The sequence below is a fragment of the Vicugna pacos genome, unplaced genomic scaffold, assembly GCF_048564905.1.
Source record: "Vicugna pacos unplaced genomic scaffold, VicPac4 scaffold_19, whole genome shotgun sequence".
NCBI lineage: Eukaryota > Metazoa > Chordata > Mammalia > Artiodactyla > Camelidae > Vicugna > Vicugna pacos.
Window position 1 is genome coordinate 33,940,328 of NW_027328740.1, and position 26,885 is coordinate 33,967,212.

At 39.6% G+C, this 26,885-nt stretch overlaps 1 protein-coding gene across 8 annotated transcripts in view; it reads left to right on the plus strand.

The window, feature by feature from the left end:
• Positions 1-26,885, plus strand: part of LOC140692920 (trafficking protein particle complex subunit 9-like) — a 99,750-nt gene that overhangs the window by 12,974 nt on the left and 59,891 nt on the right. The window contains exons 1-3 of one of the 8 annotated variants that reach the window (XR_012068536.1): positions 9,860-9,963; positions 18,959-19,013; positions 26,335-26,422. The gene's annotated coding sequence lies outside the window, so the exon portion shown is untranslated. Of the gene's footprint in view, positions 1-3,001; positions 3,123-3,885; positions 4,160-9,859; positions 9,964-18,564; positions 18,770-18,958; positions 19,014-19,793; positions 19,912-26,334; positions 26,423-26,885 lie in introns of those variants that run through there. The other 7 variants (XR_012068535.1, XR_012068542.1, XR_012068533.1 and 4 more) reach the window with 7 other exon arrangements.

Genomic DNA, 26,885 nt, shown 5'->3' on the forward strand with positions numbered 1-26,885 from the left:
GATGTATTTCTGCTATTCGGTTTTCAATTTATGAAAATTGTAAATGCACACTTGTTTTAAAGTAGTCCCTTTTCACTAGATATTTATTTATCTCTTTATAGTTAAAGTAATTTTTTCCCATTGAATGAATCGGTGTGCATGATTTAAAAGATACCTTACTTTATATTTTTCTTATTCTTTCAGGTATATTCATTGTACACAATTTAGAAAATAAGGATAAACACAGTAATAACTTAAAAATGGCCTCTAATATCATCTGGAGGTACAGCTGTAGGGTTTGAAATTGAGAATTACAAGTCCTCTCACGTTGTTCTTCTTTTTCAAGTACGTTTTGGTTACTGAGACCCTCGAATTCCCATATGAATTGTAGCAGCAACTAGTCAGTTTCTGCAGAGGAGCCCGCTGGGATTGTGATGGAGACCACGTTGAATATACGGATCGCTCTTGGGAGCACTGCCATTCCAAGAGCACTTTCTTTTGATAGAGGAATGTGTGTGGAGTGTCTGTCCTGGTATTTAGGTCTTCTTTAATTTTGTTTCAACAATGCATAGAGTTTACAGAGTATTATTTTACTTTTTTTCTTTGCCTTTATACTGAGGACAAGTGTGCAAGGTACCGGGATCAGAAGTGTATTTGAGCCCCGCCACTTGCTGCCACCATGGACGCTGCGCTCTTGCTTTGCCCTCTGTAAAATCTTGCATGAAATGAGACGTCGGTAATTCTCTCTTGAATGAATGATTATATGATTGTTGGATGATGCTTGAGAGTCCTTGTGATGATGTCATTTTCCCAGCCTTTCCCCTCTTTTTAACTATGCCGTTTCTCTTCCTTTCCTCCAGCCTGGTTTTCAGCCTGCCTGTGGCATTGATTTTCCCTGTCTGTAAACTCATCCTTTCACTGGTTCATGATAATGTTAAATGGGGACTGCGAAAACTTTCTAGATGACAAGAAAGAGCAAATCGATTGCATGCTAGTATTTTTAGAGTGTGTTATTCTTTTATCGATTGAAATTAAATCAGGCTGACCCCCTGAGCCCTCCCGTGAGCTGTTTTCGCCTTCCTACATGTGATAGTGCTCTTGTTGCTGCATGTGCCCTACCCCCAGTCTTGGTTTTGGAGTAGAGTAAGTCACCATCAGTGGAGCCCTCTCTTTAAAAGTTGAAGAGAACATTTGCCCCTTCTCTCTCATTGGGGACTTGGATGAGATGAGGTACCAAATAAAGAATGGAGCCCCACCTCATTCTGACCCCTGCTCTTTCCGTTGCTTTCTCCAGGGGAAAAGAGCACAATTCAACAATATAAAGATTAATTGTGAGCTAATGAGATAGACAAGACAACCGAATATTTATTAAATATCCTTTCATGTCAGAAACAAATGGATTATACACACAAAAAGCACACAAAGCACGGTAGTAACTTGATTACAAATGTGGGTCCGAGTTCAAGTCCTGCTCTGGAGTGACCAGTCCTGTGAGATGGAGAACTGGTAGGTCAGCTTAGCCTCTCCTGGACTTGTTTTCTGTCCTGCAGGGATGGGGCTCCCAAGGCATCCCTCCCCCGTAAATGTGCTCAAGGGTGTAAATGACGTGCGTGGGGAGCCCCAGCACAGCTGCTCATTTCTCCTAAGAGCAGGATAGAATGGATTTGCGGAGATGGCTTTATGACCACACCGTGTAGACTCTCAGTGTTCCAAAGGGATGCTTTCTGGTTTGGAGATGGGATTCTCACTTCTGTAAATACCCAATGATTGTGTTATAGCGCTCATCTGATTTGAATCTATTCTTTAGAAAGTACATATTGTAGATAATATTTTCCAAGAATGCGTGCTTTTTTCTTTTATTATTTATAGTTCTACCCTCTCATCTCTTGGTGTGACTTTACATGGAATCCTGGAAACAGCCCTAAGCTACTTGCCTCTTCACACTTCTCTGTGGTGGTTTTCTTACCTGACTAGAAGAGGATTTTATATAGGAAATTTTCTTTGTTCCCCTTTTCTTGAAGTCTCTCTGTCTGTCTGCCCATCTCTCACCTGTCCATCTGTCCATTTCTCTACCCACTCATTCTTCTGACTTGTTCCAAGTAGCACTTCAGGCAGCTTAAAGAAGAACAGATGCCAAATAAACAGGTGAGAAAATGGGGCCAAGTTCAGACAGTGAGGTTAGGAGGCAAGCCTGTGTGAGGGTTGCAGGCGTGAGACACACGCCTCTGCCCTGTGCCTTATAAGATGGACATCAAGAGTGTGCACGAGGCTCCCAGCAGACACAGGGAAACAGGGTTTGTGGGAGATGCTCGCTGGCTGTGAAATAAATAAGTGGCTAAGGAGAAGCCCAACCTTTCCAGCTACTAAGGCTTAGGAGAATATTTTGATTGTCTTCCAGAATCAGAGTATTTCATCTTTTATTTGTCAGAGTTCTACATATAGTTGGTTACATTCTATACCTGGAAATTTCTCCCAAACTCCTTCCTACGTGAGTCCCATGGCTCGGGAATGGGGCGGTTCTGCTCATTGACTGTGTTTGGACAGAAAAAGAAAATGACAGCCTCCAAGGAGCCTGGGATTTGTCAGTTATGTTTTGTCAGTGCTGTAGATTTCAGAGAATGCTTTCACAGTTTCTCTCCATCTGAGGCAGCAGCGTGCTCTCTTAACAGCATTAGGAGCTCAGTGCCACGGGATGGTGGGGGCTGACTGCACTGCCGTCAAGACATCTAAGGTAGTCACTACAGGCGTGGTGCTTTTACATATGCATTTCATATTCTTTAATAGAAGGTTTCAACAGGAAGTTAATTAACTGAGTTAATTAACATTTAATAAATATGATTCTTTGTTGAAAAGACAGTTATAGGCAAAATATAAGCTGTAAAGATTTTAAGAACAGTTTCATTACTGAAATTTCATTAGGGAAGATTCACAGTTTATCTTATTTATGCCTCTCTTTTAAAGTAACAAAGAAACAAGACAGAAAAAGCAGAAGATGATTTCTGTTCTTCCTCTCGGCTTGCAGGTGCCCTCACCTCCAGTGGCATCCATCCAGACACCAGCACTGACACTGGCCGTGCTCAGAACTGCCTCAGCCCTGAAGACACAACTGACAAATAGAAGGGGGCCGCGTCCTGTTACAGCAGGTGATCTCAGTTTGTGGGTCGTTATGTAACTGCGCTGTGTTTATCAGGATCGCCCTTTCTACATTGCGTGACGTTGCTGCGGTGTCTCCTAGTTACTTGTTTCTGTATGTACTCGTGTATTCTCTCCAATGAGTGGTACTACACTTCTTAAAATGTTTTTTTAGATGAAAAATAGTGTATTTAATATAATAAGTCTGAGAAAAGGGACAAAATGGACTATCCTGGTCCCACAATTCAGAGATAATAATTAACACTTTAACATCTATTTTCTGTTCTTTTCGTCAGTGTGTATCAATTATCTCATAAAAACCAGCGAACACGCTGGGCCTCTTTACTGTGTGGAGACTTCCATTTTCCATTTGGCTTTTTATGTGTTTTTCTACAATATTCTAACTCCCCTGGCATGATTTTTAATGACCAGTATAGCATTCTGTCTTATGGAGACATCGTCCATTTTACTTCGGACTTAAATTAACCTTTAAATTCCAAGTATACTTTACTGAAATACCAAAAAGAGAACTGTGGTGGTACCGATAGACCCCTATATTACTTCCCCTTATTTCCTGAGGGTAAAAGCTGTTGACTATGTGGTATATATATTTCATGAAATTTATGCCTATGACATATATATATATATATATATATATATATATATATATACACATACATACATAGATACATACATGAATCTGAGAAATCCATGTATATGTGTGTGCATATATGCTTTATTGAAAAATAAGGTCATACTATATGTTTTCTGCAGCTCGCTTTATTCACTCAGGTGTATATCATAGACATCCTCCCAATCCAGACTCACCCGGTCCTTTCAGATAGAGTGGAGGGGTCCCCTGATGTGCAGGTGTGGTCTCCTGTGCAAGGACACATTTGGTGGGAGATTGCTGTGGACAAGACCCAGGACCACGCTGAAACTCCGGCCCCCTGAGACACCACAGCTCGCTGTGATTTACTGCATAATTTTCTTGATGGTGGACACTTAAATTTTCTCCATTTTCCACTGTCAAAAAGATGTTTGACTGGCATGCTTCTTCTGCAAATATTCCTGTGATCTCATATGAGTATTCCTCTAGTTAAGGCTTCTGGAAATTTAGTCCCTGGATGTGACATTTACATTCATCACAGGCTCTTTTCAAGTGACTCTAGAAATTCCTTCTCCAGTGGGGAATGAAAAGATGTAGAATAACTTATGTAACCAATTCTATATCGCTGGATATGATTTCAGTTCATGTTTTCTTCCCACCATTGTAAACAGTGCTGTGAAAATATCCTGATGACTACATCTTTTTGAACTAAATTTTTCTAAATTAAACGATTCCTAGAAGTGGAGTTGAGTCTGTGTGTACACACGTTTTTCAGAGTTTACATATGCATTGACATGTCGTCCTACAAACACGTCGCTCACAGTTTGTTCTCTCACAGATGGACACTAGCTAGAATATCTTTTAAAAATATTTGCCAATATGATGAGCAAAAGTGCTTTTTGATTGTTTTAGTTTGCATTTGATGACCAGTGAGGTATTCAGCGTTTTTCACTTATTAGCCATCTGACTTTTAAAAAGTGAATGATCCCTTATGTCCTTTGCACACATTTAAGTGAGGGAGCTTCTTGCTGCTTTGTGACAGCTCTTTGTATGTTATGAACAGTAACCCCTTGACTTTATCAACATGTATCACAAAGCTTTTACTTGTCATTTCTTGCCTTTCATTTTGTTCAGTAGGTTTACTTTTGTTGTGGCCCAAAGTATACTTAAGTTAGTAAATGTCTTCTTTTTGGGTTTTATTTTTGGTATTATTCTTAGAAATACTTTCTTATAACGGTACAAATCTCTTCTGTAGGTTTTGTAACCTCTAATTTGGAGATGATAATAGTGCTTGTTACAGTGAAAGGAAGTTGAATTAATGTGAGCAAAGAGTTGTATTCGTTGTTATTAGTACTTTCTAATATTCACATCACTTTCTATAATTTTTCTTGTGGTCATTATGACTGGAATAGAATTTGTTCTTTCCAGGTGATTCTCTGCCCCAGGAGAATTATTGAATTCATACTTTGCTCTTTGATTTGAAATCCCACGTGTACAAAATACTTATGTACACTAGAGTCTATTTTTGAGCTCATGGTTTATTTCTGTCAACCTTACTTTCTTACTCCAGCGCCATATCTTACAAAATGTAAAAATTTATTTAATATCTGACAGTGCAATTTTTTTTCGATTCTTTTCTTCCATCCCAAATTTTCTTGGCTAGTATTATGACTTAATTATTCCTGAAGAATTCTAAAATACTTTGTTCAAGTTAAAAAAAAAACAGAAAAGTGTTTTCATAGGATTTTTTAAAAAGTTTTGAATTATCTTTAGAAGAAATTTGATCTTTACAAAACTGCTTTCCTCCATGCAATATGCTGATGTCTCTACATTCACATCTCTTACTTTACCCCTAAGTACAGTCCTGTAGTTTCTCCATGTAGAACATGGGCATTATTTTTTAGTTTATTCCTGATAATTGTTTATGTTTTAGTTAATTTTCTAAGTGAGAGCTTTTTGCTATTATATTTTTTAAGCTGTAAAAACTGACACCTAGGAAGGCAGATTCGGTTTGTAAATACTCACTTTGTAACTTGTCATTTAAAATTGTAAGTATTAAATACTTGTTGCAGAATCCTTTCTTTTCTGTTTTTCAAAATTTGTATCCAAGATTATCTAAATGGTCACAGCTAAGTAGTATAGGTGGGGAGACAGAAGGAGAGAGGTATTGTGGCTCATGTGCAAATTGTGAGCAGTTTCATGGCTGCTTTTAGGCTTGAGAAGCCACATAAGAGCCCAGTTAAGACCAGGGATGGCTTTGTATGTACTTGAAAGCCAGCTTTCCTGCCTTTATGGTGAAGCCTGGTGGGCGTGGCAGGTAGATGAACAGGGTCCAATGGAGGTTATTGGCTGCACAGAGCACTGTGTCTGTGAGAACTGGAGACCATCGCCATGGCAAATGCTTGGTGTTAGGAACACTGCAGGGGAGCTGGGGAGCCTGTGTGTTAAGGATTTTCCAGCCCTGGGAGTGAGAAGAGCAGACTCTGCATTCAGATCTGAGTTTGAATTCATCCTCTCTTGTTTACTGGTCCTCTGACTTTTGTCAAGTTATATACACTCTTTCAACCCCTGTTTTCTTGTCTCTCAAAATAGGATAATTATGGCCTGCTGCTAGAGTGTTTGATCTGGGTAAATGATTTGTGTCTATAAGATGCCACGTACTGTCACAAGTTCAGTGAGAAATGGGCTATTGCCTCTTCTTCTGCAACTCAGTGCTCGACAAGTCATCGGAGGAAAGCCAGTCCCTAATTTGTGTGTGATATAAGTAGGAACAAAATAAATGTCTTGACTTTCACTAGCAGTATTCTTACTCCTTTGCTTCATTTAATTCTTTTCTTCTTTCCTTACCCCTTTCCCCCCTCCACCGAAAGAACCTGAGACTCTCTCAGAACAATAGATTCCAATTACTTTTAAGGTTGTCTCATTCTCATGAAATAACAGTAACATAAAAAAAACTGTACACATCCCAGAATTCATTGTATTTGATTTAGACACACACGCGTGCACACGCACACACACACACACACACACAATCAGGCTACCTCCCACTTACTGAGGGGGAAGAACCACTTATTCTGAGTTTTCATTCACTGACCGTGAGAGCAAAGTGTCTTACGCAGACTTTCACCTGGCTTCGTGCATGGTGTTTTTAGTTGGATTTCTGCTTTGTGGCCATAGAATTATTCTCCTAATAGAAGAGAGGAAGTGGAGACATAGACATTCTCCTGAGATATTGGTGTCATCATATTTGAGTTGGGAAGGACTTAAGACAGCAGAGAGTCATAACTGTTTATGGGTGTGAATCCATGATAGTGTAACGTGGACAAGAACCTGGATCTTCTGCCATCGTGTCCATGCGGGTGAAGAGGTAACTTGTTGGGGGATGGCAGGGATCCTTCTTGCTTGATTTCCAGGGTCTTGCTAGTTTTCATTGCTCACCTGCCTTTACTTTAGGTCCATGTGGCCTCTCATGGGAAGGTCACTCTGTCCTGATAAATAGAGTTACTTATCAGAAAAAGCTCTGGACCCACTCGTATTTCCCAGTTTTTTCTGCTGACCTGCTGACACTTTATATAAATGAGATATAAGAAACTACTTGATATAAAATCCTTTGTGTTATCGTTAGCCCTCGAGTTCCATAGGAATGGGGTCCTGTCCCAGGCTGTCTAAGACTAGATCTGAACAAAGATAGGGTGATAGGCTGTGCTGCTGGACCCTCCACAATCAAATGTGATTTCCACCTTAGTTTTTAGAATCAGGCAGATGAGCTCAAAACTTGCCTTTACCAGTTATTAGCTTAGTGAACTTGGGGAAGAAACTACTTTTGTGTGTACAATTTTCTTTGTCTGTAACTAAGCTCAGTATTTATTTTAAGGTTTTTGTTTTAGAATTGAATGAGCTAATTCCCTCATTTATACCTAAAATACTGATCGCGTGGTTCTATGATGGTGCCTTGGTTGTTGATTACTAAGGCACTCGGCGTTGAGAAAGGGGGTGGGTGACCACTGGATTCTAAAGCTTATATTCCAGGATATGCTTGTAAAAGACTGGATGTGGAGTGGATTTTTAGTAAATATCCATTCCTTTCCTAATCTGCATTGATTGTGTATATATCTTTATAATAATATATGAACATTTTTTAATGCAATTTAAATCTTTCTGTAGTATTTAAAATATATAGCTGTAACAAAAATACGTGAAATTAAAGGATTTCACTTTTATTTTGTTTTCAATAAGCAAAACAAAATAAAATAGAAAAGAAAAAGTGTTTTGAAGGAGCAGAAATAACTTTATTTCTGTAGAATCAGTTCCCTATGATAGGTTTTTTGGTTGTGTTGTTAAACAGCATATAAAATTGATAGGTTGTGACATACTGGAAATGAGGAAACAGTGGAGACATACTGCCACCAATGCAGTCATTTTATTACCAAGTCCAAACTCGTTCCGCTTGCTGCATAACAGGCCAATAAATCAGGAGATGAAGTGTTGGAGCAAAGAAAAGTGACTTTATTTGAAAAGCTGGCAGACTCAGAGGATGGCATACTGATATCCTGGAGAACCCTCTTCCCCAAGTCAGAATTCAGTCTCCTTTTATACTAAAAAGGCGTGGGGGTGTGGTTGGTTGTTGCAAACTTTTTGCTGTATGAATTGTTTTTCTTTGGAATCCTTTGTTCTCGCAGCCGTCCATGTAGGTCAAATCATGGTGCCTCTGTAAAACCTCCAAAAGAAATCAAAGTTTATTCTCTATTTTGCAACGTGCCATCTCTACATAAGTGCAGAAGAACTAACATCCTTAAAGATCAAAGCCCGGAGAATAGTCTGTCCTGGATATTTCAGTCTAAAGGCAACTTTCTTTTATAAAAGGTGCAGAGCTAGCAAGTCTGAGCCTAGAAAACAGGGCACAGGTTAAAAGCCAAAGGAACACATCTAATATGGAGTCAAACTTGTTCTTTTCTATTACAATTTTTTTCCATCTGATAAATAATTTTATTAATAAATATGGGCAATTTTTTTTTATTTTTGCTTCTTAATAACGGATAAGTGGTCCAAATACATTTTTGTGATCAGGAATGCTGTGCATGCCTTGGGGTCACAGCAAACTCTTATTGGGAGTGGTCGGCCCTTCAACATGCTTGATGCCCTGTGAGTGTTGGTGAGGGTCCCCCTAAACAGGGGCTGTCTTCAGGAACCAGCATATGGGCATTGACCTCTGGAGACCTCTTTTTCAGGTGCGGGAAAATTTTTCAGGTACTGTGATTGAAAAATTATTCCAGCTGGGGATAATTAGGGAATAAAGGAAGAGAAAAAGGGCTTGGAGTAGAGTAGAAGAGAAGGAGAGAAGATCATGGAGCCTGGGGGCTTGGCAGCAGGGCCTCCGGAGAGAGAGAAGCAGGGGTGTGGAGGGGCCCGGTTCCAGAACCATCTCCTGCACCTGTCCCCGCGCCCAAGACACGCAGCCTTTAATTACCCAGGACTCTCTCGTGTCTGAACGTCACCCTGGTCAGAACCTTGAGAATCGAAATTAAGGGGTGGGCAGCACTAACCTAGGGGGTCACAGAGGACTTTGGTCAAGTGCACAGTGCCTTTTCTGGTCATGTGTCTTCACTTGCCCTTTATCTTTGGATCTGAGGAACAGGAGCAAGGAACTCAGAGAGAGATCCAGGAAGACATCTGACTGTGTTAGGGAGGACATTCACAGTGACACGGGGAGCAAGGACACTTGCAGCAAACTAAAATGACTTCACAACTATTGCATCAGAGCTGCAGGTGTGAGAGAGCCTAAGCCTGTCTCAGAGTGCAGGGGAAAAGCGGAAAGGAATGGTAAAATTTCCACTGACAATTGAAATTTTGTTAAATAGCCTGCTACTGTTAATTGTATCACTTGAATATATGCAGGTGTATTTCTGTGAGCATTTATAGGTTCACACAACCCCATCAGCTCCTCTTGCCCCCATCGGGGATGGGCTTTCTCAAGCACAGTGCCCCTCCTGCTTGGGTGGGCCACTCTGTGGGTCCTTGCCTGGGGCAGGGCTGCTGCAGGGCACTGAGTCCCTGAGGCATAGCCTGTGAGACACGAACATCTCTACTCTTGACTGAGGGCCTCCTTTTACCCCTGCAGTGTTAGAATGCCGATGACTCAGTTAGAAAGATCCTTCGAAGCTGTCCGTGTCCTTGCCATCCAGAAGCGGAGTCTGGAAGCTTCCAAATTTCTCCAGAATGCGATCTATATTCACCTTCAGCAGGTGAGTGTGTGCCCACTTACAAGTGCAGGAATTACTGAAGTTTTTCTGAAACTTACTCACCATTATTCCATCTGTTTTTTCTGTGCTAGGATTCAGTATGGTCTGCTAAAAATTCTGGAGTCAGATCTTGAAACCCTGATGAAGAGGATTATTTATTTTATTTCTTTATATGATAACATTTTCTTTGAAAATTCAGAGTTTTCAGTTCTTTGAGGAATTTTTTTGGGTGTTGTACAATCAACTTTGCTCTTACCATCTTTGTGACCTGTTGATATATGCCTCTCATCTGGCTTCTGTCACTTGTGAGGCAGTTCCATTTGTGACCCTGTGCAGGATGTTCATGTTATAAAACATAAAGTCTGTAAAAGTACAGTCCCTTTTACTTCAAAGACATTCCACAATTAGTATTTAAATTTGGGTGTGGTTTTTAGAAGACAGTATGATTAGAACATGTAATTGCAGGTTGCTAGTGCAAAATCCCCAAATCAATAGTCTAGCTCAACATCTAAAATCTTTCTAATCTACCTTGGATTTGTATGGATAAGTGAAGCAGTTTGCTAAGAACACAAGACCAGGTTTAGATACAGGCTGGTGTTTCTCAGCAGGTCCTCCCAAGCTGAAGTTCTGCCATAGGGTGGGGCCGAGTGGAGAGGGCGGGTCCTGCCCTCCCTGAGCTGAGAGTTTCATGGCAAAGACATTCATCAGGTGAAGAACTGGGAGATTATTCTAAGAACAGTGGGTTTGAAAAGAGTCCTATAAGCATGGGACTGACACAGTCCAATTTGTCTCAAGTAGGGGAGAGTGTCTTTGGGGCCACTTGTGAGACTTGTGAGTCCAGGTGGTCAGTGTTGGTGGCTTCTACTTGAGCTGTGTGAGGGTCAGTGTGTAAAATTGAAAAGTTTGAAGGCATATTTAGATGGTAAAAAGGAAAGGATGAATGCTGTCTGTGAAGGTAGGATGCAGTAAGGCCCAGGTTTCTGGGTGGATTAATGAGATGGTCCTGCTGTTCTCTTAGGAGGGAAACATGCAGAGGGAGTTCTGGGGGAAAACTGATGAGTTCAGCTGTGGGTAAAGTGAAAGACTGTTAGATGTGTGTTCTGAGAGCTCAGGTGAGAGCCAGTAGTGAGTAGGGGGGGAGAGAGACTTTCAAATCCTTTTGTCTTGTGAACATACAAATAAGTATGAGTAATGACACACTTAACACCTCAGTATTCTGTTTTTAAAACCCAGTAACATTTTGTTATATTGAGGGCAGAGGTTCTTAATGTTTTTAATAGAAATAAAACAAATAGAAACAAAATAGTGGAGTTAATCAACATCTTAGAGTTGATCTGTGTCCTTGTATGTATTTTGATACCACATCTGTTTATTAGCATAATCTACAAAAGCTTGTTTAGCATAAGAGTTAAAAAGAGGGACGGGGCACACAATGTTGGGGTTTGAGGCTGATGTTCTTGAGCAAATTATGTAGCCTCTTTGTGCCTTAGTTGCATCTTCTGTGACTGCACCCGGGGCCCTCATCACAGCTGATTTCCTAGACTAGATGTTGGGAGGGAGGCTGCTGAAGGGAGTAAGAAGTGGCAACTGCTAGGGATACTGAAGAGAGGAAAAAAAAACTGATTAAAGCCGGGAAACAGTACAATTACACTCAAATTGAAAGAATCCCGCAGTGTTTTGAGCCACTTAGCATAAGGGAAACAAAATCACGTGGACCCAATTCTCTTGAGCATATGAGTATTGTGGGTGGGAGGGTGTCATCAGAAAAGGGTTGAGAAGAGGCCTTTTGGAATCCCTTGACGTTTCCAGTAAGGATGGGGCGCAGAAGTGAAAACCCCCTGCTTCACAGTGGAAGCTGCTGTTTTGTGTGAAACTGACCAAAGTTTGGAAGCCAGTCATCAGCGTTGCTGGCAAATGAAGGGACTTCTGGATTAGGTGGGGCACTTGCTGTGACTTCCAGGTGACCTGCTGGCTGGGGGCTGTGAGGCGGGCAGTAGGTTTGCAGGGTGACCCAGGCATAATCCCTGGCTCTGAGTCTGCTGGTCTGACTAGCAGACCTGGGCACCCGCAGTCCTAATGGGGCAGATTTGGATGTGGCCTGGGACACTTGCCGTGCTGAGGGTGAGAGGAGTGCTCCCCTGTGTGGGTGTTCCTGCGGAGAGTGGAAACGTCCTCCTGCAGGGGAGGAAGGCCCTCTGAGCAGGGGGCCAGAAGCATAGGCAAGACCAGCCTGAACACAGAGGTTTTGGGGAGTCGGAAGTCATACAGTGGCCCGAGCAGCCTTGTTACTGAGAGACTGGAGGAAAAAGATGCTGAAAAGTCAGGCTAGGGTCCGACACTGTGGTGGGTTATGAGTGACAAGAAAGGACTGGTCAGGCAGGCACAAGAGAATTCTGTGGGTGTCCCAGCTGGTGCGTCCTGCCGGAGGGAGGAGCAGAGATATAGACTTTGCCACTTATTAGCTGTGTGACTTTGAGCAATATCACTGAACCTCTTTCTACATATATCTTGATCTGTAAAGAGACAATGTGACAAGCTCGTGTCATCAGAAGGCTTAGTTTAGCTCTGATCCTCTTTGTCCCGTTCTGTCAGTGTTGCCCTGCAAGTTTCTGCAGCGGCTGCTCTTACCCTGAGATGGGAGGGCATAGAGGGACATTGTAGTACATGAGGACAGGAAGGGGTTGCTTTAAAAGCAGACATGTAGCCTCCTGCAGTTGCAGACCTGCAGGCAGTTTGGTTGACAGTAGTGGAGAGGACTTGGGAGGCCTTAGCATCGTCTTAAAACCTGTTTTCCCTTGGAGACCGGATGTGACTTTGCAGATTAAAGTTGAAGATTTGGGCTTCTGTCAAAGCTGTTTTCAGAGATGGGTATATAAGTTACATATGGTATAAAATAAATGTTTTATTTAATGTGTGGGACTTTGCAGCTGTTGGGAACAGCTCTGTTGGCCTGGTCTCCAAGGAGGACAGTAGAGGTCAGCAGAGCATGCAGGAGGGCAGGCAGACCATCTTACTTCTGCAGGCGGTTCTTCAGAGCAAGGCACTCTGTTGAGTTGACTCTTCTCTAAGTTTGGTCTGAGCAGACAGTAAAGTAATGAGTTCTGGTGGGATTGTATAATGACAGGAAGAAAGGGGAACCCGTAGTTTTTCTGGGCTAGAACACGCTTTTGGTTCCTGATTCAGTGTGTTCCATTACAGAATTGATGAGTTGTGTCTCTTCTAGGACTTGCTTTAAATAAACGCCCAGCCTAAAAGTGAAGAGTTATGTTTTATTTGGAGGGAGGACCCGAGCCGAGATGAAAGCCTCTCAGATCACTCTGAGGGACTTCTCCCAAGAGGTAGGGAAGGAGCTGGTTATATAGGAGCTTTACAACAAACACCAGGTAATTGGGACAATAAAAGTTTTCTTGTTATCTAAAGAAATCCAGGTATCTCAAGTTCAAGAATTAAGTGCTTTTCTATGTATGGGAATAAGGAAACATTTTGGTCATTGAATTCATTTCTTTGACAAGCACCTAGCTACCTAGGGCCAGTTTCCTGTCGTTTCTTATTCTGAGTCCGCTCAGAGGGCACCACTGTGAGTGGCTGTGAGGCTGGGCTGCAGGCATGTACTCGCTGGGGGTGGCAATAGCCGCTGATGTCTTGGTTTCAGTATTCTTTGTTTACTGACATGGTTGCATTATTTTCATTCACATTGTAGTATTTTCATTCACAGTGCTCCGACTTGGTCCTAAATTCGACCAATATTTTGAGAGACATTTCATGACCAATTTTGTCCCACGGTGCTAGGATGGCTCATACCTAGTTCAGCTGAAGAAATTTCTGAGCTGCCATTCAAGGTGTTAGGTTTTTTATCAGGATCTGTTGATACTAAAAGTTCTCAGGATCGCCTGTCTTACTAGTTTATTATGATCCAAAAAATGTTTGCCCTTCGTTGCTCATTTCTATACCTAGAATCACACTATTACAATTATTTTATACAGGGTTATAAATTTTATCTAATTCTTCAAGATGTTTAGCCATCATCAATCTTGTAGACCTAGTTACACATTGGGAAATGTAACAGACAACAATTTTATAAAATAGACAGGATATAAGTAATAAAGCTAGTAACATTAATAAAGGCACGAGTAAGAATTTAATAGTCGAGGAGTTACATATTTGGGTTAAAATTTTGCTTGTGTTTCCGATTGAGTTTGAGTGACCTTATGAGAAATTTCTTATTTATGGTCAGGGCCAGAGCAGGTATTAATTGGCCAGGTGAGATCGCCCAACTTGTATGTTCCACAGTTGCCTAAACAGAAATATAATTACCTTTTTAGAATAACATTTCTGAGGGCTATCTAGTTAGAGCCATGGAGTAGGGAAACCCACCAAGGTAACATAGAAGTACTAGACATAGGTAATTTACCATGAACTTAACAATTGGAGTAGTTCATAATCAAAGGTAGGAGAAATTATCAAAGTAATTGGCATACAGTCCTGGTCCGGTGTCTTGGGTCAGCTGTCTAGCTCAGATGTAGTCTTCTTCTCATCCTGACCTGGGTAGCTTTTTCTCCATTTGAGCATTGTTTTAAGGTGAGCAGTGTTCTATAGGCCAGTGCACTGCAGGGGCTGTTTCTGATAGGAAATGAATCCGAAAGTCTGTTTCCTTCAGCTTTGGTGTGTACGGTGTATTTAAGAGTACCTGATAAAGGGTCCTTCTATTCAGGTTGGAGACAGTTCTTTAAGTCATGCCTGTTCCATGATGTATAACCCCCTGGCTGCAGGTCATGGGGCATTGGAACTTTACCCAAGGATAGATTACTGAGCATCAGAAACAAACCTAGAGTATCCTTTTCATAATTCAATTAAACAGAGCAATGTGACATAACAGCAAGGAATGATCTGGAATGTGTCTTATTAAATATAGACCTCAATTAACAAAACTAGAATTTAATATCCACTAAAATATAATCTTTTTTCTCTCTAAAATTACCCTAATATTTCTCAAATACAGCCAAATGAAGACAATTTGTTTACAAGTCTGATTATTTGATCATATAGGCTTTTTTAAATTGGCTGTGTTGGAACTTTTAATAACGAGTCTCAGGGTAGAATGTTAATAAGCTTTTCTAAGGCCAGGAAAGCAACATCAAGGGCTTGTCATGGGTTTCTGCCTTACAGATTTAGGTAAATTCTTTTCTCTTTAAAATCCCTAAAATATTTTGGGATTCCTATATCTGTTAGGAGATGAACTTCCTCGTTTTTCTGATAGAGCCACTGGGGACCTAAGAGATTTTAGTCTCTTGAGGGATCAGATAGAGGGAAAAGATAACACTTCCAAATCAGATTACATAGGTATAATTCATCAAATTGCTGTGAATCATAACTTGCTTAAGGAGAAGAGTTTATTTATGTCTGGGAAACAGGTTAAAAGCCAGTAGTATTTCAGACAAAATCAAAAATTATAACCATACTCACCAGATGTAACTAATTCTTCAAATCAGTTTTCATTAGACCTTTAAAATTTCTTACCCAGTTTAGTTCAGTGCTATAGTTTGAAATTTATTAGAAACCAGTAAATCTCCTTGAAGAGAAAGCACTTTGCAAAATTACCAGAAGGAAACAATTAACTGTCTATAAATGACAAAATATTTAAAAGCATGGTTCAACACCATTACACTAAAATCAATAAATTAACCTGCATACTATAACCAGAAATATGACTGGTAACATTTTAGATATGCCATAATTTTAGGGAGTCCATATAATATGTAGAATATCTATGTTAATAATGTTTTCTCATACAATATAACCTTTGAAGATTTATTATTCATTTGACAATACCATGTATTTAACATGCCAAATGAAATTTACTAGTTTTAAATCTCTTTTTGGGATGTTTCAGGGGCACGCTGTAGCATCCCAAACTTAACTGGAGATTAAAAGAACTTTAATTAGAACTTGATATTTGGGGAGCTTATTAAAATATTTCAAAAAGCTTGGTCAGATAAACATATAGATCACTGTAAAGTAGTACTTATTCATTAAGAAAGTATGTCAAAGGTAAAGGCAGAAGAGATCAGGTAAGTGGTATAATATGCTTTACATTTTGTTACTGAAAGTGAATGAACATTTTAAAAAAATTTTGTCCTCTTAACAGAGAGAAAACCAAATCTAGTCTTGTACCAGCTTAAGTCGAAGATTCATTTACTTTGCCCAAGTTGATTCTAAACTTAGCCAATTCCGACTACGTACAAAACTCTTTCCTTAGGGTTCCTCTTCCACATGCCTTCCACAGCTTTCTATAGTCATATTAGTGTGTCCCTTATTTTCTGTTCTATTCAGAAGTGACCAGCTTCAGGAGAAAGTCACTATTTTTCATTAACAAAATATAATTTCATTCTTATATCTTCCTTTACACATTTATCTTACTTTCCTAGGATACTGAGATCATTCCCTTAATAATAGAGACTACTTCAGGGTGGCACCAACCATGTATTAATATTTCTAAACACCTTTATTTCTCTGTAAGAGGAAGTTAAATCTTAATTAATTCATGTTTCAATCTTATTTTATCCAAAAATAGCATAGCTATTTAATAAAATCCTATCATTTAACTTAAAGTAGCACAAATCTAGAATTTAAAGATACCAAACATTTGGAGATTATCTTAAGCATACATTTTAAAAATATATTTTAAAAATTTACCCTAAGCTCTCATCTCATTTGTATTTAATTTACTTAAAATTTTACCACACCACATTACTATAATATTTTTTGACAAATCTGCACCAGATATAACAGGATCTTATTTGACTTTCATTAAACCTAGATACAGTAAATGTAGTATACTTAATATTGATGACTTTAAAGATGTCTATATTAATTATAACATACTTAAACTAAACAATATCAAATATTATCTTAATATTGAATATTTTCCAGTTCACGTGAAGCTGAAATTCAATTTGGTCAGTTTTTATTTTAAAATACTTAATTTGTAAGCTCTTATTTTTTATGCCAATTAAGCAGAGCTCTTTGACTTTCATTTTTTTTTTTTTTAGCTGTAGAAATATCTCACATCTATAATGTGTACGCAGGCTTATAAACAGACAAAAGCTGGAGATTTCATAGCTTCACTTTAAAACTTACTTATGAGATAAGTATAATAATAGTTGGAGTAAACTGAATTTGCTTGCTCAAATCACTAAGGCTTACTGTTTATGAAAGAGACATTTAAGATTTCTTGACAAATTCTTAAGGATCCGTCAGAGTTCTGAGTTCTAAAATGCCAAAAATTTCTTTGTTCTAAAGTTTTATCTCCTTGAGCTAATTAGGCTCAGTCCTAGGTCACTGTTTGCTGTATTTATATTTCTGATCTGCTAGACAAAGACACACGCTTCCAGTTCCCCAAAGAACTGCTCTGTCAAAGGATTCTTGAGAATCCCAATTTATTTGCGTGGCCACCATATGTACACAATACTTCTACCTTTTGTATGGCAGAGTCCAAGATTTCCTTTAAAAAAAAAGGAAACATATATATACATACATACACAAACATAAAATACCCAGAAAAAGATAAAACGTTTACATTTCAAGGACATAGGAAGAGAAATCCAAGTTCCCCCTAAAGGGGATTTTGTTTTATGAGTTCAGAATTCCAGAAAATGTTTTTAACAGGCCTGGATAGTTACTTTCAGAGTGAGTTTTTATTTTCTAATTCCCAATTAATTTTGTTAGTTTTGTACGTATATAAACCTGGCTGTGGAATTAGTTGGAGGCTCGCAATCTGTGATTACTTTTTCTTTTCTTTCCTTTTCTGTTTTTTTTTTCTTTTTTTGAAAGTTCTATTCACCATTCTAAGGTCGGGTTCTCAAAATAAAATTGCTAATAAGTTTTCCTGTAGGGACAACTCTATGGCATTATTAAGTATTTGCCTCTACCACTCCTGCAAGTTTCTCTGTCAGCGGAGAAAGCTGTTACCAGCCAGGAGGAGGTTCCCATTTTTCGAGTTGAAAGGTTCCTCATAAGAACTTTAATTTTATCCCAAAAAATTCAATGGAGGTAATCAAATTGAGGAAAACATTAGACCAGCCTCTTACCTAAGAACTCAGTCCTGAACCCAGTGTGTTTCAACTTGGACCCACTCGGGACTTCTCCACTGGGTGAGTATTTTCCTGGTATGTTTCCACCAGTCCCACCTCAGAGGTTTCCTCAAGGTGGGTGTTTCCCGTTACCTTTCAACCAGGCCCTACCCAGCATGTCTCCACTGGGTGGGTTATTCCCTTCAGTATTTTTCAACTGGAGGGCCAGTTACCTGGATACACCACCAAATAAATCTCAGGATCATCAACCAATATGGGAGATCCTAGAACCATGAGAAACTCACCCAAATTCATCTGGACTCCTCGAGGAGGAGGACGGGCACAAAGGACCACTGCTGCTACCAAGGCTCTGGTTCCTCGGAGAGTTCAGTTGGAGAGAAGTCTGCTCTGGGTCCCTTCATGGTGTCCAAAACTGTTGACTGAAATACATGGGCATCCTTAAAGTTAAGAGTTATGTTTTACTTGGCAGGAGGACTCGAGCAAGGATGGCAGTCTCCCAGATCGCACTGAGGGACTGCTCTGAAGAGGTTGAGGAGGAGCTACGATATATAGGAGATTTACAACAAAGACCAGGTTGTTGGAACAACAAAAGTTTGCTTGTTATCTAAAGAAAGCCAGGTGTCTCAAGTTCAAGAATTTAGTGCTTCTCTATGTATGGGAGGAAGCAAATATTTGGACTCACTGAATTCATTCTTTAGACAAGCACCTAGCTATCTAGGGCAAGTATCCTGTCCTTTCTTATTCTGAGTCTGCTCAGAGGGCGCTGTTATGAGTGGCTGCAGAGGCTGGGCTGCAGGCCTTTCCTTTCTGGGGTGTGTTGGCAGCCACTGATGTCTTGGTTTCAGCATTCTTTGTTTACTGAAATGGTTGCAGTGTTTTCATTCACATTGTACTATTTTCTTTCACAGACTGATTATGGATAATCTGCAAACTTGGAAAGCAACCGAGATGGAATTACTGCAGGTACATTCTACTTTAATAAGCCGTGTGCAAACATAAACATGGAGGAATCATACAAAAGGATTTGTTGGTGTAGGGAAGGGTTTCTGCACATTACAGGTGAAGGCAAGGCAGAATTCCTCTCCTTTGTATGCAGGGACGTGAGTCCACCATTCTTTTCTGTAGTGGTTTCTGAGAACAATTTATGGTAATTAACCAACATTGACAAACGGTGGAACACAATGCATTTAAGAGCTGGCCAGCTGCAGATTGTTTATTGGAAGGTGGATTTCATAGGCAAGTGGTCAGGTGGATGGGAGAGAGAGAGATCCCAGGCCTGGGCCCAGATTCAGGTTTAAATCGCCATTTCCTCACCATAGAGCCTTGGACTAGAATGTAACCTCTCTTAACCTGTTGGTGAATCTGTGAAATGGGCATGATAATATTCCTTTGTTCCTGGGATTGTTGTAAGTTGTAAAGAGTATTATAGCACACATGAAGCACTTAACACACTGGCAATTAGCAGTGTTCACTTTGTGCGGCCACCCTGCTTGGCGTGTGTCAGAGCCATAAAGGCAGCATGTGTCTGTTGAGGGCGCACTGGTAGCCCCTTGAAAAGGTTGTGAATTTGGTGATTTCCTTAATCCTTGTAACTCTGTGTGCCATGGGCAATTATTTTCATGGACAGATGAGGAATCTCAGGGTAAAGAAGACTGTGTAATTTGCCCTAACTCAGGCCATAATTTTCGGTGCAGGGGCCTCGGTTCAGCATGGGCCCCTGGGCCTTATACCGCCTTCTTTCAGCACCAGAGCCAGATGTTGGCTCGGCTGTCATCCAGCCCAGAATACCCAGCAGGCAGCAAGACACACCTGGCCCTGTGCTGCTTGAGCAAAAACTCCGGAGGGGAGGCAGTTACAAAAGGTATAATAATAAAAACAGGCGATTGCAAAATGTGATCAGCTCTGAGAAGGAAAGGAACACGTCTCGCGGTGCAGAGATGGGAGCTTTCCCGTGGGGGCTGCTCTGGGGGCGTTCATCTCAGCTAAACAAGCTCTGATGTTGCACCAAGGCAGGAAGGCAGGGCACGTGTGCTCAGGTAGACAGGGCCTCGTTGTTTATACTCATTCCCCATTTAGCGGTAGCTGTCACGAGCACTTTCGTAGTAAACAGATGTCGGCCATAATCATCCCACACTTTGCTTGGTAGTTTTTTCCCCCACTTTTGAGATGAGGTAATTGAAGCTGGGGAGTTTGCTGCATGCCCATGATTAACTTGGAAATACCCCCACTGGTCTTTCAACTTAGACTGGTGTGGCTGTCATGTCCCAGCCCTGTGAATGGCATCGTGTAGCTTCTCCCAAGTGGCCCAAATGACTGACATTGATTTTCTTAATTCATAGGAAATGGTATGTGACAATAGGGAAAAAGGTAGTAAGAAATTGGAAAAATACAAAAAAAACCTATTCTTCCCCAGCTGGGGAAACGTGCCCTCTGTCACTCACCCCACTCACTGCCTGGCACCTCCTCCCTGCCGACTCCGTGTTCAGAAGCCACTCTGAGCCTTTGAAGAACATTTTGCCTTGTGACACTGTTGACTAAGGCCTGTGACCTCTCTGCCCCTGGTTAACTCTCGCTTCAAAGCCATTTAAATTTTATTCAGGCTCCTCCTCGCAGATGTAAGAGTAGCCTCTTTAAACTTCTTGATGCAGCTCCTTAATGAAGATCTTGTGAAGGAAACCTAGCCAAAACTTGGGGGGTATGCACATAGTGAGTGTAAGCTCAGCACTTTGTGAAGTTCAGAATCAGATGAGTGGGTGACTCAGGAAAGACTTTTTTAAGGTAGCAAGGGGAAAGTGAAAGGACACGGGCTATGTGAGACAGAAACATCTCGATCCCAGCCAGCAAGGCACCAGCATTCAGGATGGTGTGTGGAGAGTGCAGAGTTCTCACAAAGAAAGAATTGGTGGGATCGGAGGGAGGACAGTTAGGTTTTTACTGGGGAAGGAAAACGTGGGCTGAACATTTCCTGGTTGAACAAGAGGAATGTGACATGATGTGCTTGTATTTTGGAGAGGAGGGTTTTGTGGGGTTAGGCCTAGGGAGAACGCTCTCTGGCTGGGGATTCAGCACAACAGAGAAACACAGAGAACTGGGTCAACCACAAGCCCCTGCTGGGGGAGGGGCTGCCCGCCAATTGGAGCCTTTGGTGCTGCTTCTGTCCCTTAGCTGGGGCCTAAGAGCTCCCTTCACAACCCTGTCCTGTTGATACAAGAAAAAACGTGGGGCATGAGAAGGGCTGTGTCCCAGCATTTGGTTGAGCCCCTGGGATGTGCCCCGCCGGATGTGGGTCCTTGGCTTCATGCAGGAAAGTATTCAAAAGCAAGCCAATTTTGAGTAAATGTAGATTTATTCAAAGATATATATTGAAAGGCAAGAGAAACACTACGATGTTTTGGGGTTGTATGCTCAGATTAAAAGTAGGTACTGGGATTTCAAAATTGTAGAATAGATAATCAAGATTATACTGTATAGCTCAGGGAAATTTACACAAAACTTTATGGTAACAGAGAAAAGAATGTGACAATGAGTGTTTATATGTGCACTTAAGACTGAAAAATTGTGCTGAACGCTGGAATTTGACACAGCATTGTAAAATGATTATAAATCAATTAAAAATCTTAAAAAAAAAGAATGTGAGGAAGTTTTCAAGGGATGTTTCCAGATATAAAACCGTTTTTGAGCATTTTTATATTTAATATGAAATGCATTTTTATTTGAAAGTTGATCATAGTTGAACTTAATTTTTTCAAATATGGCAGGATTTTTTATTTTTTTCTATTTTTTTCTCTCTCTTTTTTTTTCTAGAGTATGAAATCTGTTAGAACTAGGGTAAAGCGTAAACAAAGCCTTGCTGACTTTAAAGTGTCATCTGTTGACTGTAATTCTTACAAAACGTCTGTATTTTGAAATAAAAATCTTTAATGCTAACTGAAAAATAAAAGTAGGTACACACTCCACAGACATAGTGTGGGACTTCTCCAAAGAGGGAGAGAGAGTGGTGACCGCGAGGTGACACTGTGTTGCTTGTTTTCATGGGCTTGGCAGTTTCATATGCTAATAAGTAGAAGGACCAGCCTTAGGGCAAGGGAATGGAATTACCACGAAGTTGGCCATTTCCCACCCTTTGACCTTTTGTGGCTAGCCTTGGGACTGCCATGGTGCCTGGGGCTTGTTATTCACCATGTTACTATTACAGTGGGTGTATAATGATGCTCAAGATCTGCTAGAAATTAAATCTCTTCATCCTGAGCCTCAAGGCCTATTTGGGATTGAGTGCTTCACCATTTTGATGTTAATTGCTGTGGCCTTCCTTGAATGGCTGTGCTCTGCCCCCTTCCATCCTGTCTCACTGTGATGACACAGAGAGAGCAAAGTCCGGGCCCTGCCTGTGCTCCTGCATTTAACATGGGGAGGGGTGGTGTGGGCTGAGGATGACTCTGAGTGGTGAGAAGGATGTTTCACATTTTCCCACGTGGGACATGGGGACCTGTCAGCAGCCACCACAGATTTATCTCACGGGCATTATCGCTTGTGTCACACATCTTTTTCTATTTTTCTTTTTTTTTATGTATTTAATCGAAATTTAATATCAGATTTTTTCGTAAAGAAATTTCTCTTTTCCTTTTCTTTGGGGCTCTTTTTGAGGGGTAGGCAATTAGGTGTATTTATCTGTTAGTGGAGGCCCTGGGGCTTGACCACAGAACCCCTTGCACGCTAAGCATTCGCTCTACCACTGAGCTCTACCACCCACCCCATCATCTTTTTCTTTTTACTTTAGCTGCCAAGAATCTTACAGCTGAATATCTAGTCCATCTTTAACACTTACCCTGATTTCAAGGCATCTATTTTTATGACTTTACCTTCCCCTGGTTTTATTTAAGTATTGAATCTCCATTTTCTCTTCACTCTCACTTTTGTCTTTTTGTTGTTATGGTTGTTAAGCAGTGTTTAAAAAATTGTTTAAATTCTCTTTTAGCAGGAAGCTGAAAGTAAATATATATGTAAGCAAATTTATCATACTTAAATGCTTTTTTACATTCTAAGCTGTTTAGTAGTTGCTTAAAAACCGAATGGAATATTAAATTGATAATATTTTAAAATTATTTTTTAATTTTTTATAAATGTATAGCTGATTTACAATATGAAATAAGTTTCAGGGTGTTCAATAGATGCACAATTTTTAATATTATGCTCCTTTTATATTTTTTGTAAATTATTGGCTATATTACCTGTGTTGTAAGATACATCCCTGTAGCGTGTTTATGTTATATGTAGCAGTTTGTATAAGAAAGTTAGGTAACGCAGAATCTGGGGCGTGGCTGTGTCTGACCCAGGTTCACGGTCACCCTGCCTGTCAGGGCCCAGGCCCTCACTCCAGTCTGCAGGGCAGCGAGTCGAGGCAGCACTCATTAGCGCTGGTATCAACCTCTGAGTGGCAGTGACAGCAGTGACTGTCTGTGGACGTGCAAAGTGTTGTTCCAGGAGCTTTAAATGCATTTCTGCATTTAATAATTAAAGCCTTCCTGTGAGGAATCGTTTTATGTTTTTAATGAATAATATATTTTATTTTAATTTTGATAGAATTCAAACCTCCGGAAAATTTCTAGGAATAGTACAATAAACACTTAGATGCAGTTTACTTAAAAGGGCACTATTAGCCCTTTTGTGTCTGGCTTATTTTAGCATAAAGTTTCAAGGTTCATCCATGTTGTAACCTGAATCAGTACTTTATTCTTTTGGTTTGATAATATCCTTTTTCTTTTGGTTCATTTTGGTCTATTTAAACATATTTTAATTGAAGTCTAGTCAGTTTATAATGCTGCATCATTTTCTTGTGTACAACACAACACTTCAGTTGTATAGGAAAATTCCTGTATTCATTTTCATATTTTTTTAAACATGTTACTATAAGATATTAAATATATTTTCCTGTGCTATACAGTATAAATTTGCTGTTTATTCTATACATAGTCCGTATCTGCAAATCTTGAACTTCCAATTTACTCCTTCCTATACCATCTCCCCTCTGGTAACCATAGTTTGGTTTCTATGTCTCTGTGTCTGTTTCTGTTCTGTAGATAAGTTTATCTTTTTGTTTCTTTGGCTTTTTTTTTTTTTTAGATTCCACATGTGGGCGATCTCATACGGTACTTTTCTTTCTCTTTCTGGCTTACTTCACTTAAAATGTCATTCTCCAGGTCCATTCATGTTGCTACAAATGGCATTAATTTATTATTTTTTTATGGATGAATAGTAGTCTAATGCACAAATATACTACAACCTCTTTATCCAGTTATCTGTCAGTGGACATTTAGGTTATTTTGATGTCTTGCTATTGTAAATAGTGCTGCTCTGAACATTGGGGTGTAGGTGTCTTTTTGAATTAGGGTTCCTTCTGGATATATGCCCAGGAGTGGGATTGCTGGGTCATATGGGAGGTCAAGTTTTTGTCTTTTGAGGAATCTCTATACTGTTTTCCACAATGGCTCCACCAAACTGCATTCTCACCACACTGTAGGATCGTTCCCTATTCTCCACAGCCTTTCCAGCATTTATTGTTTGTGAACTTCTGAATGATGGCTATTCTGACTGGTGAGAGTTGATATTTGATTGCAATTTTGGTTTGCATTTCTCTGATAATGATATTGAGCATTTTTTCATGTGCATATTGGCCATTTGTATGTTTTCAATGGAGAAATGTTTGTTTAGGTCTTCTGCCCATTTTTGGATTTAATTGTTTGTTTTTCTTTCTTATCAAAAGTAAAAGCTGTTTATATATTCTGGAAATTAAGCTCTTGTCAGTTTCATTCAATGTAAATATATTCTTCCATTCCATAGGTGGTCTTTTTGTTTTGCTTACTGTTTCCTTTGCTATTCAAAAGCTTGTAAGTTTAATTAGATCCCACTTATGTAAATTTTCTTTTATTTCTATTCCTTGAGTAGAATTCTCTAGGAGAACATTGCTGAGATGTATGTCAGATGATTTGCCTATGTTTTCTTCTAAGAGTTTTATAGTGTCTTGTCTACATGTTTAAGTCTTTAAGCCATTTTGAATTTATTTTAGTGTATGCTGTGAGGGAGTAGTCTAACTTCATTGATTTACATGCTGCTGTCAAGTTTTCCCTACACCATTTGCTGAAGAGGCTATTTTTATTCTATTGTATGTTCTCACCTCCTTTGTCAAAGATTCAAAAACCAAAAGTTTGTAGGAAGATTCTTGGTAATTTTGTTTATCCATTCATTGATGGATGGATATTGTTTGTAACTTTTGGCTACTCTGAAAGATACTACTATGAATATTGATGTACAAGTTTTTGTAAGAATAAGTTTTCATTCTTTTGGCTGTAGAGTTGGCCCTCCTTATGTGTAGTTTCCACTTCATGGATCCAGATGGCTGATTGTAAAGAGAATCAAACATCCTTGGGTTATGTTATCCAGGGTGGGGGGTTCCTTAAACCATCCCCCCGAGGATTCTAAGGGATGACTCAATATGTAGGAGTGGAATTGCTGAGCCAAATAACTCTAATCTTTTGAGAAAACACCAGACTTCTGCAAAGAAGCTGCACCATTGTTCCTTTCCAATGGCCGCATATAAGGTATCTCTTCCTCCTGAATGACACTTGTTATTGTCCATGTTTGATTATAACCATCCTATTGGGTGTAAAATTAGATCGCATTTTGCTATTGATTTAGCTAGTGATGCTGAGCATCTTTTCATATGCTTATTGGACATTTGTGTATCTATTTAAATCCTTGGTAAATTTAAAAATTGGGTCGATTTTCTTTGTATTGTTCAGTTGTAAGCATTTGTTATATATCCTGGATACTAGTCTCTTATTACATATATGCTTTGTAAAATGTTTTTCCTATTCTGCAGATTGTCTTTTCACTTTAGTTTTCTTAAACATTAAAACAATTTCTTTATAGGGGAGGTAATTAGATGTATTGATTTATTTTATTTTTCTTGCTAAGCACGCACTCTATCGCTTGAGATACCTTCTTCCCCTGTAATTTCACTTTTTTGATGATGTCATTTGAAAGAAAAAAGTTTTAATTTTGATGAAGTCCAGTTTATCTGCCTTTATCTTCTGTCACTTCTGCTCTTGGTATTGTATCTAGGAAACCAAAACCTATCCTAGGACCACAAAGATTTATAATGTCCCTTCTTTTAGAAAGTTTATAGGTTTAGTTTTTATATTTCTGTCTGTGATACAATTTGAATTAATTTTTATTTGTTATATACAATATGGGGGTCCAGATTCCAGATTCATTCTTTTGCCTGCAGATACCCAGCTGTCCCAGCAGCATTTGTTGAATAGACTCTTCTTTCAATGGAGTGTTGTTGGCACTCTCGTGGAAACCTTACTGTAAATGTAAGTATTTCCCCTCTGGGTTTTTATTGTGTCTCACTGATTTATTTATCCAAACTTATGCCATCACTATACTGACTTGAGTACTATAGCTTTTTAGTAAACTTTAAAATGAGTCCTCCAAATTTGTTCTACTTTTTCAAGATTGTTTTGGCTGACCCCGGTCCCTTGCACTTCCATATGAATTTTGGTATCAGTTTTTCAATTTTTGCAAAGAAGTCAGCTGGAATTTTGATAGGGATTCCACTGAATATGTAGATCACTTTGGGGAGTCTTAACATTTTTAACAATATTGTCTACCATTCCATGAACATGGGATGTCTTCCGTATATGTAAATCTTTTAAATTTTTTTGGTGATACTTCAAAATATTCAATGTACAAATCTTGTAAATTTTTGTTAAATGTATCTCTCATTTCATTTTTAATGCTGTTGTAAATGGAAAGGCTGAGCTTCTTAAGGGTGGG